Here is a 20228-nt window from a genome sequence, read left to right as displayed (position 1 = left end):
TATAAGATCAGACAAGGTGATGACTGAGGTGTGTGCCTTTATGTGCTGGTGAAAGGGTGACTCAATTGAGAACAGGTGCCAGTGAGTAAATGACTGAATTGTGAACAGGTGCTGGTGATTAATACTCAAGTGAGGGAGGGCGCTGTGAGTGATGAGCCTGACCGACTTGTGAAGAAAAGCATTAGCAATTAATCGCAACATGAAATTTTGATACTGGCATATCTCTAATATATATGGTGGGTGCATGTGCACGCAGCTTTTTTTTTTTATCTGTTGTTTGCCTGCAACATCCGTGGGACTGTATGCCATGTGAGGACACAGTATTCCAGAGATACATTAATGCAGCTAAACCTCGTTAGTTTGGCTCAGGGAATGGATTTTACACCGAGGTGGTGTTAGATTGCGCCTGAGGAAGCAGTGGCTCACCCGGGTTCCTCTGCCCTTGGTTATTATGGGAAACGTTCAGTCCCTGAGAAATAAAGTGGATGAACTTCAGGGAAATGCTTGTTACCAGCAGGATTTTAGGAACTGCTGCATTATGGCATTTACTGAAACGTGGCTCACTAAGCATGACCAGGACAGCGACTTATCCATTGATGAATTTGGAGCTCCTTTTCATCTGGATCAGCTGGCAGAGGTAACGGGGAAAACTCAAGGAGGCGGGGAATGTGTTTGTCAACAAATGATATTGTACCTCTGTGACTGTCAGAGAGTGTGTTTGTACGCCAGATTAGATTAGATTAGATTCAACTTTATTGTCATTATGCAGAGCTAATGAAATGCAGTTAGCATCTAACCAGAAGTGCAAGAATATCGTGTTATATATTCATATAAGTGCAGAGTAAGTGAAGCTATGATTTACAGAATGTACAGTGGAGTTGCTATATACATTATTGAGCAGAGTATATACAGAATATAAATAGGAATGTAATGTAGGGATTATATGTACATTATGAACAGAGCAATGTAGGATTATATATACATTAAGAACAGCAGCAACATAATAAATGGTGGTAATAAATACAGTTGGATGAGTGTGCAATAGTATTGTCAAACAATGTATTCTATGCAAAATAACAGTAGTGCAATGATATTTTATAGAAATAGTTTACTGTGCTTTGTACAGTAACAACTTTAGACAGTTTACAGTGTAATAGCTTGAACAATGTGCAGTCTGTGCAAAATATGAGTAGTGCAATACATGTATGTAAAGTAAAGTACTGTGGCCAGTGCAGTAATAAAGTAATAAAGCAGGTGCAGGTTAGATTGGTGGTGTGGAGTTCAGAAGTGTCACAGCCTCTGGGAAGAAGCTCTTCCTGAGCCTACTAGTGTGAGAGCGTAGGCTCCTGTAACGCCTGCCGGATGGAAGGAGGGTGAAAAGTCCATGATTAGGATGAGAGGCATCCTTGATGATGTTTCTTGCCCTGCCCAAGGCAGCGCTTGTGATAAATGTTCTCAATGGAAGTTAACTGGGTGATCCGTTGAGCAGTTTTCACCACTCGCTGGAGTGCTTTGCAGTCAGATGCGGAGCAATAGCTGTACCATACTGCAATGCAGTTTGTGAGTATGCTCTCAATGGTACAGCAGTAGAATTCCACAAGGATCCTGGGACTCAGGTGAACTTTCTTAAGGCTCCGTAAGAAGTAAAGGCGCTGCTGTGCCCTTTTGACCATGGTGGAGGTCTTAAGGGACCAAGTGAGGTCATCAGAGATGTGGATGCCAAGGAACTTGAAACTCGACACATGCTCCACTACAGCTCCGTTGATGTAGATGGGTGTGTGTACATGACTCCTAGTCCGCCTGAAGTACACAATGATCTCCTTAGTCTTTTGGGTGTTTAATTCCAGATTGTTGGTGGCACACCACACAGCCAGGTGCTGCACCTCATCCCTGTAGGCTGACTCATCGTAATCCTTGATCAGACCTACCACCGTGGTGTCATCTGCAAATTTGATTATGGTGTTGGAACCATAAACAGGAACGCAGTCATGGGTGAATAGGGAGTACAGGAGAGGGCTCAGTACGCAGCCCTGTGGCACGCCGGTGTTCAGGGTGATGATGGAGGAGGAAAGGTTATCTAACTTAACAGACTGAGGTCTGTTAGTCAAAAAATCTAGAATGCACTTGCAGATTGATGTGCTGATTCCAAGCTGGCTGAGCTTGGAGATCAGCTTGGAGGGTATTACAGACTTAAATGCAGAACTGAAATCAATGAACAGCATTCTTACATATGTATTTTGACTGTCCAGGTGGGTGAGGGCAGAGTGAAGTGCCGTTGAGATGGTGTCCTCTGTTGACCTATTGTGGCGATAGGCAAATTGGAATGGGTCTAGTGTAGCAGGGAGACAGGATTTTAAGTGAGATGCAACCAGTTTCTCAAAGCACTTGGCAATGATGGGGGTGAGTGCAACAGGACGGAAGTCGTTAGGGACCAAGGCAATGGAGTGCTTCGGTACTGGCACGATGGTGGAGGTTTTGAAGCTAGTGGGGACAGTTGTTTGGGCCAGGGACAGATTGAAAATGTCCGTGAAGACCTCAGCCAGCTGCTCCGCACAGGCTTTAAGCACACAACCAGGTATTCCGTCAGGTCCAGCTGCCTTCCGTGCATTCACTTTACGCAGAGTGGAGTAAACAGCTGAGGTGGAGAGTGTGAGAGGCAGTTCATTGGGTTGATGCTCAGCTTTGAGTGAGATCTTCTTATTATTTTGGTCAAAAAGAGCATAAAAGTGATTGAGCTCGTCAGGGAGGGAGGCAGAGCTGGAAGGGGGCACAGTGTTAGGTGGTTTGTAGTCTGTGATAGTTTGTATGCCTTGCCACATACGCCGGGGGGCTGAAGAATTGAAGTGTTCTTCAATCGTCTTTTTGTGTGCGAGTTTGGCCTGGCAGATACCCTTCCTCACGTTGGTTCTGGCTGAGCTGTAAGCCTCCCAGTCTCCAGACCTGAAGGCTGCATCTCTTGCTTTGAGCAGGAGGCGAACCTCGCTGTTCATCCAGGGCTTTTGATTGGGGAAAATTTTTATTTTTTTGTGTGTGGTCACTCTGCCCACACATCTGTTGATGTGCTCCAAGACAGAGTTGGTGTAAGTGTTAATGTTAATCTGAGAGTTTGTGGTGGCCTGGGCAGCAAACTCACTCCAGTCTGTGTGCTGGAATTGATGTTGAAGAGTGGAGTCAGCACCTTCCAGCCAGATTTTGACAGTTCTCATTGTAGGTTTCAAACGATTGATGACCGGGGTATACTTGGGGAGCAGGAACAAAGGAGAGGTGGTCAGACTGACCCAGGTGGGGGAGGGGTGTGACTTTGTAGGCATCAGTCACATTAGTAGAAACGTGGCCCAATGTTTTATGTCCCCTTGTAGTGCAGGAGACATTTTGGTGAAATTTAGGGAGAACAGATCTTAAAGTGCAGTGATTAAAGTCCCCAGCAACAATAAAGGCTCCATCCGGGTGTAAGGTTTGTAATTTGTCAGTAGCAGCCCAAAGTTCTTTCATAGCCACATTAGCATTAGCGTCCAGCGGTACATAAACTGCAGCAGCAACAATGCAAGTAAACTCACGTGGTAGATAGAATGGCCTCCACTTGATAATCAGGAACTCCAGATCAGCAGAGCAGTAGGTATCAACAATGACACACATAAAATAAATCTCTTCAGATAAAACAAAATAAGGATTTGTCTGTGCTCTTACCATTACCAGCAGATGGAGCTTAAATTGTTTCCTTGGTTTCTGCTGTAAACGAAGCAGCGCTGCACTTATGAACTTTAATATGCAGTATACAGAGACAAGATGAAAAGAAAAAATACCGTCTAAACTTTTCTAAAGACAATAAGTTCCCCTCAGACGTAAATTCATATAAACTCCTACCCCTTACTGAATCGTGATTTGTTTAGCATCTCAACCGATTTGAATCGTCACCTATTTGAATCGATTTTCAACCGGCTTGTGGTTAATCATTACATCCCTACTGATTTTAGGAGGAAAACTGGCATGAGCAAAGCTACTTTAATAAAAGAACGTTAATGATCATGTTTTATCATGTTTTTATTGAATCAGTTTTGTCTTTTTCTCTAGTCGTATGGTTTGGTCAAACATCTTTAAAAGTGAGAAATTCTCTAAACCATTTAGTTAAATGGTCTAGTCGATTGGTGGGTGAGTCGCAGTTGGATCCAACATTGTATACCAGACAGTTGCAACGAATGGCCACTTCTATTCTAAATGATGATTCCCACCCTTTGCATAGTGAGTTTCAGCTTCTTCCCTCTGGACGGTTTTTAATCCCAAGGTGTAAAACAAAGCGATGCTTTGTTCCCGCTGTTTTAACTGTATTAAATAAGCTGTAGGATAGGGGAGTCTTGGAGAATTTATATCATGTGTCTTGTATCATATTTTTGTTATATGTTGTGTTATATTTTTAAATGTGTTTTTGAATTTGTGTTGAGGATGGTTGTCACTGTCATTTTACTGCAAGACAAATTGACCTGCGGGTATGAATAAAGTAACCTAACATTATTAGGATTTACAGGTCCTTCTCAAAAAATTAGCATATTGTGAAAAAGTTCATTATTTTCCATAATGTAATGATAAAAATTACACTTTCATATATTTTAGATTCATTGCACACCAACTGAAATATTTCAGGTCTTTTATTGTTTTTAATACTGATGATTTTGGCATACAGCTCATGAAAACCCAAAATTCCTATCTCAAAAAATTAGCATATCATGAAAAGGTTCTCTAAACGAGCTATTAACCTAATCATCTGAATCAACTAATTAACTCTAAACACCTGCAAAAGATTCCTGAGGCTTTTAAAAACTCCCAGCCTGGTTCATTACTCAAAACCTCAATCATGGGTAAGAGGTTAAACCAGAAGGCCATCATTGACACCCTCAAGCGAGAGGGTAAGACACAGAAAGAAATTTCTGAACGAATAGGCTGTTCCCAGAGTGCTGTATCAAGGCACCTCAGTGGGAAGTCTGTGGGAAGCAAAAAGTGTGGCAAAAAAAGCTGCACAACGAGAAGAGGTGACCGGACCCTGAGGAAGATTGTGGAGAAGGACCAATTCCAGACCTTGGGGGACCTGCGGAAGCAGTGGACTGAGTCTGGAGTAGAAACATCCAGAGCCACCGTGCACAGGCGTGTGCTTTTGAACCAGAAACAGTGGCAGAAGCGCCTGACCTGGGCTACAGAGAAGCAGCACTGGACTGTTGCTCAGTGGTCCAAAGTACTTTTTTCGGATGAAAGCAAATTTTGCATGTCATTCGGAAATCAAGGTGCCAGAGTCTGGAGGAAGACTGGGGAGAAGGAAATGCCAAAATGCCTGAAGTCCAGTGTCAAATACCCACAGTCAGTGATGGTCTGGGGTGCCCATGTCAGCTGCTGGTGTTGGTCCACTGTGTTTTATCAAGGGCAGGGTCAATGCAGCTAGCTATCAGGAGATTTTGGAGCACTTCATGCTTCCATCTGCTGAAAAGCTTTATGGAGATGAAGATTTCGTTTTTTCAGCACGACCTGGCACCTGCTCACAGTGCCAAAACCACTGGTAAATGGTTTACTGACCATGGTATTACTGTGCTCAATTGGCCTGCCAACTCTCCTGACCTGAACCCCATAGAGAATCTGTGGGATATTGTGAAGAGAAAGTTGAGAGACGCAAGACCCAACACTCTGGATGAGCTTAAGGCCGCTATCGAAGCATCCTGGGCCTCCATAACACCTCAGCAGTGCCACAGGCTGATTGCCTCCATGCCACGCCGCATTGAAGCAGTCATTTCTGCAAAAGGATTCCCGACCAAGTATTGAGTGCATAACTGAACATAATTATTTGAAGGTTGATTTTTTTGTTTGTATTAAAAACACTTTTCTTTTATTGGTCGGATGAAATATGCTAATTTTTTGAGATAGGAATTTTGGGTTTTCATGAGCTGTATGCCAAACTCATCAGTATTAAAACAATAAAAGACCTGAAATATTTCAGTTGGTGTGCAATGAATCTAAAATATATATGAAAGTTTAATTTTTATCATTACATTATGGAAAATAATGAACTTTTTCACAATATGCTAATTTTTTGAGAAGGACCTGTATATATATATATCCAGTAATCCTCTCAGCAGTCCTGTGGCGCAAGCTGAGTAAGTTCAAGCTCCTCTGGGCCTGTTTCACAATGTCTACAGGGGCTTTTGCACTGGAGGAACCTTTTCATAGTTCGTAGAACGATTGGCCCAAGTAATTTCACCAAAATGGAAATTTCAGCAAAAAGAAATTTCAGCAAAATGGACTAGCCTGCTGAATCATTTTTCACTTTGATTTTCAGGGTGTCTTTGAATTCAGCCCTCTGTAGGTTGATCATTTTTCATTTCCATCAAACGATGTGGCATCCTTTAATTCCTAATACATTACCCAGTCCATATCAGTATCGATATCCAGCATGATATTTTTCCCCATTGAGATCTGATGTTTTCAAAGTGTTCCTTTAATTTTTTTTTGTTTGAACAATGTAGATATTATATTATATTATATTATATTATATTATATTATATTATATTATATTATATTATATTATATTATATTTTATTATATTATATTATATAAGGGCTGGGCAAGTTAACACGTTATTATAGCATTAACACATTAATTGATTGATGGCGACAATTATTTTATCGCGCATTAACGCAGTTTTTTATTTTCATGAATGTCTGTTGCTCACTGGCTCTGAAAACACATACAAACAAACCATGAATTCTCCCAATCAAATTATTTAGGCTAAGCATTAACATTCATTAACCAATGTCCACTTTTATTTTTAACTGAAAAGAATGCTACGTGCTCGTAATCACGACTTCACAAGTGGAAAACAGGAAGTTTCCGATAGCACACGAAGACAGCAGAGAAGCGCTCTCGCTCAGCAAAGTGCAGTGCATAGTTTTGTTAACTTTGTGGTTTATTATTTGGAGTCATTTGGTAACACATGGCTCTCTCACAATATTGCTTTACAGATCTATCACTCTTGCCACTCAAAAATGTTCATGCAATCACACTGCATGTATCAGAAGTTCCGCGCTCCGGCACGGTTAATGCTCATACTCACTGATTTATATATAACTGAACCATGCTCTGGCTAACCTCTTCCAACCGAGCCAGGGATGGCTAAATGAACCGCGCCTGAGCGCTGCACGGAGCGATCACACTAGTCAAACAAACTGGGCTTTGGGGGTCAAACGCGCTCGGGCAAAGTTAAGATTGCATATTGTGAGTTCACCCTTATTCTCCCGAATCCCACACACACGAGTGTCTACCCGCCTGTACCTGCACTCGCCCATCAAGTGTTGTCCTGCGCCGCACTCTGCTGCGTTATGTCCCGTGACAGTGCAGGTCTTTAAGGGCCTGTTTACACCTGGTCACAACTATCCATTCCTGAAAAGACCAGGTGTAAATGCCCTCTGAAATACATTCGATACAGATATAAATCTGATCGCTCAAACCACTTCAGGAGGTGGTCTGGGACGCATTCCAAATGAAACTGGACAAAAGTAAATGCATCTGGTTGTTGAAACTACATGCAAATTTTAGTCCTCCCAAAACTTTAAAATAATAAACGTGTGAGACCGTGTTATAGGCTATATGAGATAGTCAGATATGACAGCGCTAATGAAACACGCATTGCTGCCATAAACTGTATAAAATCATGGACGTAGTGTCAGTGACGTCACCCATAGATTTCTGAAGGGCATTTTTGAAGCGCAAAAGTGGGCGGAGCGGGCCATCGCCATCTTGGCAGCACGTCACCGTGCGTCTTTCCCAGATAATCGAAAATGGACAAAAAGGCGGGAGATGGATGCTGAAGCCACGCCCACCTAACGCGACAGCAGTGTCAGCAGCGGCAATCCACCTGTCACTCAAGTGGCAACTCCCTTAATAATGTAGAACTTTAAGGCTTAATATAATTTAAACGGATTAGTTATAAAAAAAAAAAATTCAATCAAAAATCAATTTTTGTACCAGGCTGTAAACATGTTTTTTTTTTTTTCTGCTGTAAAGTTGGGCATTTTAACATGGGGAGTCTATGGGATTGACTCCCTTTTGGAGCCAGCCTCAAGTGGCCAGTCAATGAATTGCAGTTTAAGTCACTTCCTTGTTGGCTTCACGAGAGAAAGCAGGAGGTTGCCGCTTGATTGCTGTGGATGAGTAGCTGTGCATCTCTTCAGCAAGCCGACGCGCAAACTGTTGCAAATGAAACTGAAAGATGCAGACGGACACACATCATCTTAATTAAAAGTAGTGTGACTAACCTATCTTTACAGTGCTGATGCCATGCTCTCTCTTATTGCGGGCTTTGAACTTGAAATGAGCTGATAATTAATAAAATGCAGTGCTTATCTTGATTTCGTTGTCTTGAACTTAAATTTAAATAAAGCGTGGGAATTGAAGATCGGCTTTATATCCATTTTGCGACAACACATTTATGTGGCCAAGTGTAAATGGAAATCTTTTAACAAATCAGATAAACATCCGATCAGCGAAAACGCATGAAATTACCAGGTGTAAACAGGCCCTAATGTGCCTTTTATAGTGTTATAATCGAAGCACTGGACTCTGAGCATACCTTGTTTTTCTATAACAAACTATAAAATATTTTCTATAAAAACGTTAATGCCCTGGCAGTGGCAAGTAGCTATTAATTTGATTGCATTAATGTTAAAAGTTGAGATTTACAACAATAAATATTTTAACTGCTATGATGTAAAAGGGAATACTGCTTTTAAAAAACAAAAACAAACACCTTATTTGTTTAAAGTGTTTGCAAACCAAATGTTATAGCACTTTTGTTCACTTTTAAATGAAAAAATACACTACTTTTGAATGCATTATTGAATTGTGCATAATGCAATTAATCGTGATTAAACAATGTTCTCCTTGTCCAGCAATAATATATATTAAAAATGAAATACAATTGGGTAATTTCTTTTGCATAATGTATATCATAAGATTATGAAAGTGATTTATTAATAGGCATAGTGAGTTGACCATGTATAATAAAAATGACCAGTAATATATCTGTGTAATGAACTGCTCCAAAACATGGAGATAGAGGATCCAAATGCAGTGTATTTAATGAAGGGTGATCCACAAACAGAGTCCAAAAACAGGCAAAGGTCATAACATGGGTGATCAGTCCAAACAAAAACAACAGGTTAAAAACAGACAAAGGGTTAATCTAATAGACAGGCAGACTAACAGGACCAGGAACCCGTTTCAATAAGGAGGTTCAACCAACTCTGAGTAGAAACTTGAACTGAGTTGACTTACCCTGAGATGGGAAACTCTGAGTTTTCGGGTTTAGAACAGCTGAATTGAGTTAGTTCAATCGACTCGGAGTAGGCTGACTCTGAGTTTAGCGCTTGCACCACGACTATGAAAAGCCATGATCAATGGAGCTCCGATATTACAATTCACCATGGCAACAACACCAACAAAAAGATGTCTGCATACTTCAGAGTCAATACAAGTTTAATTCTTATCACTGTTATAATATCACAGGTGAAACTGGCAGAACTGTAGGTTATTGAAATAAAAGGCTATTCATTTTCATGGTATCCCACGGGCAAAAAAAATATATATATATATATATAAAATAATAATTTAAGTGCATTTTTCTTATTTTACAAATCTGCCATTATGGTAAGAAAAATATGGCAGCGACTATTTACAATAAGTGGAATTAACAAAGGCCTACTTTCTTAGATATAAATCCTATTTACAGTAGGCTAAGTGCAAATAGCTCTAGATGCTATATAATGATACATTCTTTTTACCATGTAAAAGTAGCAGTTCTTTGCAATAAGTGTAACTAATTAGATGCTATTTATACTTTATACTGGCAGATACATACTATTTGCACCTCAGTATTGTTGTATTGAGTATAAATTATTATATTTATTAAAATTATAAATACTTTTATCATTATTAAACACTCGTTAGGCACTTTACTTCCACTTTTAGAAAATTTTCTTCATTTTTATTGAAAATAAATTCTAATGTGATACGTGATGGGAAAAGTGAGAAGAGAGATCTCGGCAAAAGCCAGACTCGAACCCGTTCAATCACGTCAAACAGTTATTTCTCCTCCGCGCCCAACGCCTTATGCAGAAAACTGGATGCGAGGTCTCAAATATGCCTAACTTATACAAATGAACTGCTTGTGCGCAGACTGTGTGCAGTCGGGATCTCTCCTTGCTTTTAAATTAGAAATTATTTCTCTTTGCTCCTGGATTAAACTTTGTCAAAAGTTATCAACCATTCAGAATAGATCCTCACCTGACCGATGAAAATCCTACTGGAAATTTTATTGGCTGTAAGAGAAATGCACCAGAAAGTCTTTTACCAATCAAAGATGGAACTTTGATTTTTCACAATGTAAGTTTATGCTAGAAATGTTTTGTAATGGGATATTTGTAATGGTTTGTACATATAAATATCCTAGTCTGCCTAACTGCATCACTACATTGTACAGTCATTACAGGTCAAAGCCATCAGATGTTCCATTTGTCTAAATAAATAGAACTGACATACTGTATATGGCTCTTAAATAACTGCTTATAAAAATTCAGTGTTAACATATTTTTTATACCTTAAACTGAACTGAGGTCATTTGTTTTATAATTTTATTACTGACTGTACTTGTCTTTTTTGCAAATTCAGTTCTGTTCCTTGTGCTGTAAGCTTTTGCAACAAAGTCACCCTATTTTAAAGACACAAATACACAGAATGAGGAAAAAGTTTAAGATTGAGATTTTTGTATTGGTAATTGATCAATATTTATATGTTTAAAAAAAATATTAAAATATGTTTATCATATAAAGCGAATGTGTCTTTTTAGAAGACTTGTATTAAACCAATTTCAAAGCTTGAAATAATAAGCATGAAATAGGAAATAGGATTGCCTTGAAAAAATGGATGGGCAATTTTTATTTCTAAATATTTATTATAATAACTATATGGCAGTATACAGTATGTGGTAGTTTGCCAATGGTATTGAAAATTAGTTGTGATGAAATCAAAATTACCCTACTTACTTTTTAGTGCACATTACTAGTCTTGTGGTGAACAATTGAACCGTGCAAGTCAATTACCCTGGGAAAAAAAAAATTGCCTGTCGTCGTAATCGTTAATCAGAAAAACTGAAAATGGAATGGCGCACTGGCTCTGATGATGTCAGATTGATGGCTTGGGAGAATCCTCTTAAGTATGATGTAAGGATTGCTGTTTCCGGGTCCAAGCCTCTACTCATTTCATTTGAGAATATCATCTAAGCAGCCATTAATGAGCATTGTTTAATTAATATTACATATTTAAGTTAAGCATTTAAAAATTAGCTGTGCACACTCACAGTGTTTCAGACACTAATATTTTAGCTGAAACCATCTGGCCATCTGGGATTTCAGTATGGAGATAAAGGTTATAATTTTTCAGTATTACATGGTATTACAGTATTACATACATTCACATCGTGTGTGTATATATGCAGTTTGGTGTTTTTTTGGGGGGTGTGTCTGGCAAAGTGTTAGGACCCAGAAGCGGTGAAGCATGATGTCAGACCTAACAAGAGATTCTTAACCACTTCTTTCCAACCGTGAATCTGCTATGAGCAAGAGGTGGAGTGGAGGTGCACCACAATAAAGCCTCGCCCTTTATCTCAATATTCTATTTCACTTGGAAATACATCGCAACACTGAAGTCAGTTGCAACTTCTGGTTCACGGGTTCATTAATATTGATATTTTTCAAGGTATTGTAGTCAGAAATTCCTGTATCGTGACCACTAATTCACATACTTTGTCAATAAGATAAAAGTGGGTTTTGTTCAAAGTAGCTATTATCCACATAGATCTTTGATGTAAATATTTTTTTGGTAATTCATTAAATAAATAAAAAAATACTAGTAACTAGTACTCTTGAGTAGTTTTTTGAGAGCTGTACTTTTGTACTTTGTACTTTTACTTAAGTACTGCTTTAACACCAGTACTTTTACTTGTAACTGAGTATTATTTCAGCAATGTAACAGTACTTGTACTTTTTCAGTACTCTTTCCACCACTGGTGAGCAGAGAGGGTAAATGAGACACAGGTGCAAACAGTGAGTGCTAATGAATCCGGGCAAAGGATTATGGGAAAAGAAGTCTTTGATGGAGTGGTAGAAGTATGGGATGGAGTACCATCTAGCGAAGCTCATGGGCACTCCAGCTAGAGATCATGACAATCTGAACACAGAGAATGTGATGTATACACATATGTTAGTGCGTAACGGAGCAATGTAGCATGTGAATGAAAATAGGAAAGAAGTGCTGACACGAAAGAGATGCGGAAGAAATAAAAAGTTGATTCTATCAAAATTTATTATAAGAGTGATAAACAACATTATAATAGTTTGTGGTTGATGATGGTAAATCATTTTAGAGTGGTGATTGCTAAATCTAGAGCAGATGCTAGCTGATTGTAAAATTCCTCTAAATTTGAGACAGTTGTTCATTTGTTTATTTGTATTTTATTTCATTTTGAAGATGTAAATTTATCTTGTTGTGGATGGTGTTAACATATTTTCTGAGTATTAATATGGATTATTTAATATGGAAATGTGAATGGTAGATTCAATGCTAATATGCTAATTTTATGCTCAAATGCTAATTTGCATGCACTCATATGCATTTATTTGTAGACTGGGAGTAAGTGTGCATCTCATTTCAGACATCCAATTGGGGGAAAAAAATATTTTAAAAGATATAGTTTTTGTTATTGAATGTTCATGGCTTTGTTTTGGGTAAAAAAAAAAAAAGTCAGGGTTTATTGCTTGAGTTGAAACTTTCCCCCTTCATGGATTTGAGATGGCGAGAGTGATTTGATTATTAAGATGGGAAAATGGATTAATGATGCTAACATCTACCTGATAGAAGTGGGAAAATATTCTGTTTTGCCTGGAAACTTCTTTGCACTAGTAGGATTGAACCTATCGTTTTGTGTTGGAAATTGAAATCTCAAGGAACCATACAGGCCATATTCATAGAAACAAATGGGGTTTTCTAAAGCGTAGGCTACCAGTCAATGACCACTGAATGTAAATCTAGTGTATTTGTTGTTGATGAACATTTCAGTTGTGGACATTGTATTTGTATTTGTATTTTTTTATGATTTATATGATAATCATATTTTATTTCATTTGGTCCTTATTCAAAGTTTGCCAAAGACAAGGTAAACAAGCAGTGTTAGGAAACACTAAACCAAAGACAAAATAGAATAAGAACCAAAAAGTTAATCAAAAAGACAGTAGCTTAACACATATTTAATGCAAAACATTATCAATAACACTAATTATTTAAAGGCTAACTAAATAAGTAGATGCAATAAATAAGAATAAACCTTTTAAAAAGAAGAATTACAAACATAAAAGAGAAACCAACAGACATTCATATCTTGTGGATTGATTTTGACTTGTTGTTCATTTTATTTTTGTCTTGTTTTCAAACCCTGGTGTATATTGTTAACTATATTGTTCTAAATACAGTATACACTGCAGTGTATTTCATCTAATGATCTGTGTTAATATTCATTAATATCACAAAGCTCTCCATGAACTGGTCCACTGCGCCAACCTATATCGAGGGTACTTGTTACATCTTGGTGTTTATGAATTCCTGTGAACTCTGTTATTAAATTATTATTATTATTATTATTATTATTATTATTATTATTATTATTTCAATTTGTTTTTCCTTTATGTCATTAAAACTATTAAATGTAGATATAAACAAGCAAAAATATTGCATACAGAGAGCTGGTCTACTCACACTTCAGCAATTTGTCAACCACCTTCACCAGAAGGCAGACTATAACTTACATCAGACCACTTCTTCTAGTCTGGTGTAACTTCCTTCTTCTTTCTTTCTACAAGAGCTGCACATCAGAATTATTCTTAGTTTTTTCTCATTGTGATGGATGATTAAGGTAATTTGGCCTTTGTTTTCCCTCATATTTATGTTTCTGTGAAACAGGAAGCCATGGCTGGACAATTTCATGTTCGTAGTCACCCTGGTGTGCTAAAATATGTATACTTGCATTTCAAATAGTTAAATAGTCCCAATATTGTTTGCTGTGGTACGAAAAACAGTGAACTTTTAATGGTATAGGTACCAGCTATTGAATTTGGTTGACAACAACAGTTCTAAATTGTGAATTCAGTAGTGTGAATTTAACCTTTCATTCTTACACCCTTTATTATTTTTATTTTTTATTATGAAATATAGCCTGAAAACATTTACAGAGAAGTCTGGAAAAGAAGTTATGAAATGGAAAATATGTTTGAACCCTGTCCCCCCCCCCCCCCCCCCTTGTATTTATTAAACCATAAACAAGTAAACATAGTAAAACGTTTAAGTTGTAAAACTGCATTTTTGACATCTGATTTTGTCTAAGATTGACTGCGTGAAAAGAGGAATTTACGGGATAAATATGACATGGGAAATTTAAGTGAAACTTAAGGTGTAGCCTACGACCCGTGTACGAAAATTTCCCAGGCAAGTGTGCTGAGTCCCGTACACGACCATACACTTGAGATGCACAGAGATTTCCGGATACAGGATATTTCTGATTGAACACACTAGCACTAGACGTGTTCAGAGATTTCCAGTACAACCAGCCCTCATTAAAATCAACCATGGTTAGTGTACCATAGTTAATTTATGGTTACCATGGTGAGTTTTTGGTTTTATTAGTAGCCTACCATGGTTAATGTCGTAATTAAGGGAGCAAGCGCTGTCATGTTTTTTCGGGGTATTTATCGGTTAAAAATGAATCGTCCATTTTAAATCTGTAGGCTAGTTTAAATGTATCCGAACTGAATGAATCTAAACGAGTCTTTTGAACAGAATCGCAAAATTTGAGTGAGATTAATACAATAAAATCCACACTATTACTGTATCTCGGGGTTTGTTGTAGTTTGGTAATAGAGGTAATGATCGGTAATATATCACGCACTGACATTCCAGGCCTCGCATTTAGAGCTGATTTACACGAGAGTCGCAATTCTTGACGCCCGTAAATCGACTCTTTTTGGAATCGACTCACTGTCCTTACCCCTGCACGCGCGGAACTCTTGTTCTGCAGTGAAGGGCTTCTGGCTGACAGGGTCCGGTAATTTCTGAGAGATTTACATCAGACGAAGGTAAGTGAGAATATATAAAACCATTCTGGAAAAAAAAAATAAAAAAAAAAAAAAAAAAAAACCTTTACAAGAACATAACATCAAACGTTGTTTGATGTTGTAATATTTTCAATATGTATTTCTAGCATGACGTTGTTTTGAGCCGTTTATTCCCGCTTTAGGTGCTTCGCTGATTTACATCAGACGAAGGTTAGTATGAATACATAAAAGCATTTAAATAACATGTTTATCCGAACATAACATTAACATTGGTGGATTCGTTCAATGTTGTATCATTTCTTTCAAACTGTATTTCTAGCCCTGTGTTGTTTCGAGCCGTTTGTTCCCGCTTCAGAGGCCTTCAGTCAGCGCGTGGTCACTGCGTCCAGAGAGATTTATATCAGAAGAAAGTAAGAATTTACAGAAACATTTTAAATAAGCTATTTATAAATATAGCTATTTACCAAAACTTAATGGTAAGTGTTGTAATGGATATATTTGAGTTGTTTTATGTTGTAAAATTCAGGGTGGCAGGGTTTTCATATTTTATTGAAGCATCCCTGGGCGCCGCCATTGGCTAGCGGGCCCCCACCCGCTGTTAGCATTCCATTGACTCCCATTCATTTTGGCGTCACTTTGACAGCGAATAACTTTACGTCTGAGGCGTTTAAAGACTCCATTTGTCCATCCATTACTTCTAAAGAAACACGAAAATGTATAAAAGGCCCCATTACCTTGTATCTTACGTTATGGCCCCATAGAAGCAGTTTTTGTAAAAATAGAAGTCAAGGGAGAAGCCCATAGAGAGTCCATAAAAGACACGGGACAAAATTATTCAACAACGTCTGCAAGATTCGGTGGGTGATTCAGATTTCTCTTGGCACAGCGATTAGAAGACTTACAATTGTCAGACAGGTTGCTCACGTGACATTTACGTCATCAAGCTGAGTTTGAGTCTGCGCAGTAGCTCGACCCCCAGGAAGTGCGTGCTTCTAATTGACTTCACTTGTCTCCGTTGAATCCAACGGGGTCGCTGTGTCCATTTCTTTTACTGTCTATGGTAATTAGTCTAGATATCTTGGTAAACTGCTAACTTGTAACTTACTTAGCAACTGCTACGTAAATTGTAAAACGTTAGCTTTTAGTACAACATACAAGTTTATTAATTAATGTTAGTTTAGCTCGCTTTAGTTTTTAACATATTCCCCATTGACAAATCTGCAGACACATTCTGCTCATCTTATTTCAGAGTCTCCAAACACTGCAGCTGACTTCTGATTCACCAGAGACAGCCTTGGAGGAGAAATGGTGCGTCTTCATTTGTTAATATATCATAATGTTCAAAGTGCACCAAAAATTTCACTCCCCTTTGTTTGTGTCAGTGTTCTAATTTTAATGTTTAGAAATCTACAATGTATTTTGTTTTATTATGATGTGATTTAATGTGTGTGTGTGTGTGTGTGTGTATGTATGTGTATATATATGTTTTTAGGTCAGATAGCAAATGTTGCCATTCTTTTGGAAAACTGCTGGGGTCTCATTTAGGCACAAATGCTAGATTTTGCGTACACACAAAAGTTTTTTCAGATTTAAAAAATCATGCGTACACCAGAACCTGCGCAAAAAATCCCTTTATAAATCCCATTAGGGGGAAGATTGCGTGTACGTGCATCTCCATGCCGTCTCCTCCCCGAAATAACCATTTATGGAGCTTACAACGCCTTATTTTACTATGCATAACCTCATCTGCATATCATTTCCATATATATATATATATATATATATATATATATATATATATATATATATATATATATATATATCTCATGCACGTGACATCATGTTTAACACCGAGACATTAAGAAAATATGAGATGGGGACTATAATGCCATTTGTGCCATACAAATTAATTTTTATTGCTAAAAATTATCCAGCATCCTTATATATGAAATATATATGAAAATATCCATAAAAACAAAATGGTTTAAAGTTGTTCTCAGATATATTTTAGAATAGAGTTGATCTCATTGTTTTACACTGGCCAAATAGTATTTCAATTGTTTTAAATAATTCAAATCAATTAAATTTATGCAGTTTTGCTGATGAATATCTTTTAGCTATTTTTAGTGGAAATAGATAGGCCCATATTTATTGCAGTGAAAATACAATTGTCTGATTCGGCTCGTCACTGACAAAGTATTTTAAAAAGGAAATGTGCAAATCTTACCATTTTCTCCTAGTTTTCTCCTTTAAATATAGTGGTATTTTTCATTATGTTGTTGAGACATACAACACCTCCGTGCAGCTGCGGTTGTACAGTAAGCTATTATCATTGGTCCTATACCGGACAATGGACGGTTCGACCACTGAATCCAGCAGTGTCCACCATAATATCGAAGTGAGTGCGCATCATTGATCATTGTTCTCGCTAAAATATTTCTCATAACATGTGATCTGTAGTTTAGTTTAAAGATGAATTATTGTGCACCTATAGCACTCCTCGCTGTCATTAAAAGATAGCATACCACAGGAAAGTTATTTAGCCTATTGTTAATAAAATTATGTAATTGTTTTTTGTAAAATTATGTAATTTCAGTGTTTATCTCCATTAATGCGAGTGGAGTATTTAATTTAAATGTATATGTAAATGTAGTGTATATCGACATGAAAACAGAGTTTAAAATAGCTTTTTACTTAATAACTTTTCTCACTCCAGGAAAAAGTTTGTACGCATGGTCTAGAATGTCCGTATGGTGCGTACATAGTTACGCCAAGTTTAAATTACGTACGCATGTTTCTATGCCCATTTTGTGCGTATGCAACATTTATAAATGAGACCCCTGGTCTTTAAAGAACAGTCATCATTCAGGTAACTTGAACACAGTTTTTGAATACCATTCAATTACTAAAGTTATCTTATATTTTATTCAGTTACTAAATCACTTTGACTAGCTTTGATTTTTTTCCAATTATTAATTAAGTTTATTTTGACAAAGTTTAGGAGGAACATTTTCAGATAATCCAACCAATTAGCATCAGAGGAAGTCTATATATCACTGCTTTTCTCACCTCCATTCCCAGACGACAGCAGGCCAAATATGCTTATTTTCTCTATTATATATACATATGTGACCTCCTGAATTTGCTGTATAGTTTAGCTAACAAAAAGCCACCTGTTTTCATTTCATTTGTATTATCATTTTTTTTTTCATCACACTAAGTTGTGTTTAAACAATTAAAACTGTAAAATGTATTTAGAGAAAGTGTGTTTTATTATATTTTTACAGGATCCTCTGTTCCCAGATCCAACCATTCATCTGAAGGACTGTGAAAATATGAACCATTTGAACCAAGGGCGACAGTTTCCACATGATGAATAGAAAGGACATGGCAGAGGATGATGGAGTATTGATATTTCACTGAAATAAAATATCATTTAATTACATTTAGTCATCTAGCCAGAATTATAGCTGATTAAATAAAAATAAATAGTGTTCCATGAGTCCCTTGTCCTGAACAGTTTAAATGGCTGCTTTTCTTCAGAAGAATCCTCCAGATCCTTCACTTTCTCAGGTTTTCCAGCATCTTTTGCATATTTGAACCCTTTCCAGCAATGAATGTATGATATCAGATTTTTTTTTTTTTTTTTTTTTTACACTGAGGACAATTGAGGGACTTTTTCAAAAAGTTAAACACATTTATTGATTTTCAAGAAAGCAACACAATTTATAAAGAGACAGGATGTGAACTACTTGAATTGGATGATCAGGGAAAACTCTTTTTTTTCTTTCTGAAAATAAGCATAAAAAAAGTATTTTATGTAGCTTTTGAAGGGCAGTACTAAATGAACAGATATGATATTTAAACAAAACAAGAAACATTAACTCATCATCCTGTTCAAAATGTACATCCCCAACTCCTAATGCATTGTGTTTCCTTCTGGAGCATCAGTGAACAATGTTTTCACCTTTTATAATAGTTGTGTATGAGTCCTTCATTTTACCTCAGAGTGAAGAGATGGATCTCAAAATTATTAGTCATTGTCGGACAGGGACCAAATATTCATAAGATCCTGAAAAACCAAAGAATTTGCGGGACTTGGAGGATTTTCCTGAAGAACAGCAGGCAGCTGTACTGCTCTGGACACATGAAAAAACTATCCCCCAAACATAAAAACAGCTGTGGGTCATCCAGTGTATGTAAACTTTTGAACATCTTTATAAATTATACATTTTCATTTTTATAAAATCAGTAAATGTAAATATCTAATATTTAAAATCTGAAGCCCTATTCGCAAGGGATTAGTATTATCTGGGGACCTGGTGTGACCCTAGCCCTATTCGCAAGGGATTAGTATTATCTGGGGACCTTGTGTGATTTTTAAATTACCCCCCACACCCAAATTACAAGAGAAGCATTCGCATGGCACAATAAAAGCCAGTGATTTTACTCGAATTTACTTACTTAACTCCCGGATACCCTGATGTCAGGGCTTTGAGAGTCCCGTTCTATGGTCCGGTTAGATGGATAAAAAAAAAAAAGAAACTAATATAGTTTCGTGCCCTGTGTCATTTACATTTCACCAGGTTAAAATACATCAAAAGCTTTATGCTTGATTTATTTGTAACACATTAACCTCAAAAACTTTTCAGCTTTGCTTTCTGCAAATTGTGTAGCGATATGACAGCACCCAAAATACTATCAAACAATCCAACGCAGCTCCATTTTTCGCGAAAGATGGATAAAAAGGCACACAGTGTTCGGTGAAAAATGGTAGGTCATTTGTGGGGGAATTTTTACTTTACAAATTACAGAAAATGGCCGATTCACACGGGATTAAGATCACAGGCAACCTCCGCATTTATTACAAATGACTGGAGGTCACCAGGTAATACTAATCCCATGCGAATAGGGCTTTATTTTGTTATAATGATTGCATATTCTGCTAGGGTACAGATGGGCAATGGCAGTCCTGGAGGGCTACTGCCCTGCAGAGTTTCGCTCCAACCCTAATTAAACAGACCTGAAGCTAATCAA

The 20228-nt window shown here is 37.4% G+C and overlaps 1 long non-coding RNA gene across 2 annotated transcripts; it reads left to right on the top strand.

The window, feature by feature from the left end:
* Positions 1-14671: 14671 nt before the first annotated feature.
* LOC122140373 lies at positions 14672-18942 on the top strand. Of its 2 annotated transcripts, XR_006157022.1 has the most exons (5): positions 14672-15212; positions 15338-15401; positions 15511-15601; positions 16441-16499; positions 18479-18942. It is a non-coding gene; the product is annotated as an uncharacterized LOC122140373 (long non-coding RNA). The 2 variants fall into 2 exon arrangements; XR_006157021.1 differs by lacking the exon at positions 14672-15212 and having other exon boundaries at positions 15254-15401.
* The last annotated feature ends 1286 nt before the right edge of the window (positions 18943-20228 follow it).

The sequence above is a fragment of the Cyprinus carpio genome, chromosome B18 (genome assembly GCF_018340385.1).
Source record: "Cyprinus carpio isolate SPL01 chromosome B18, ASM1834038v1, whole genome shotgun sequence".
NCBI lineage: Eukaryota > Metazoa > Chordata > Actinopteri > Cypriniformes > Cyprinidae > Cyprinus > Cyprinus carpio.
The sequence above is the reverse complement of the archived record's forward strand: the minus strand, read 5'-3'. Positions and strand labels throughout refer to the sequence as shown.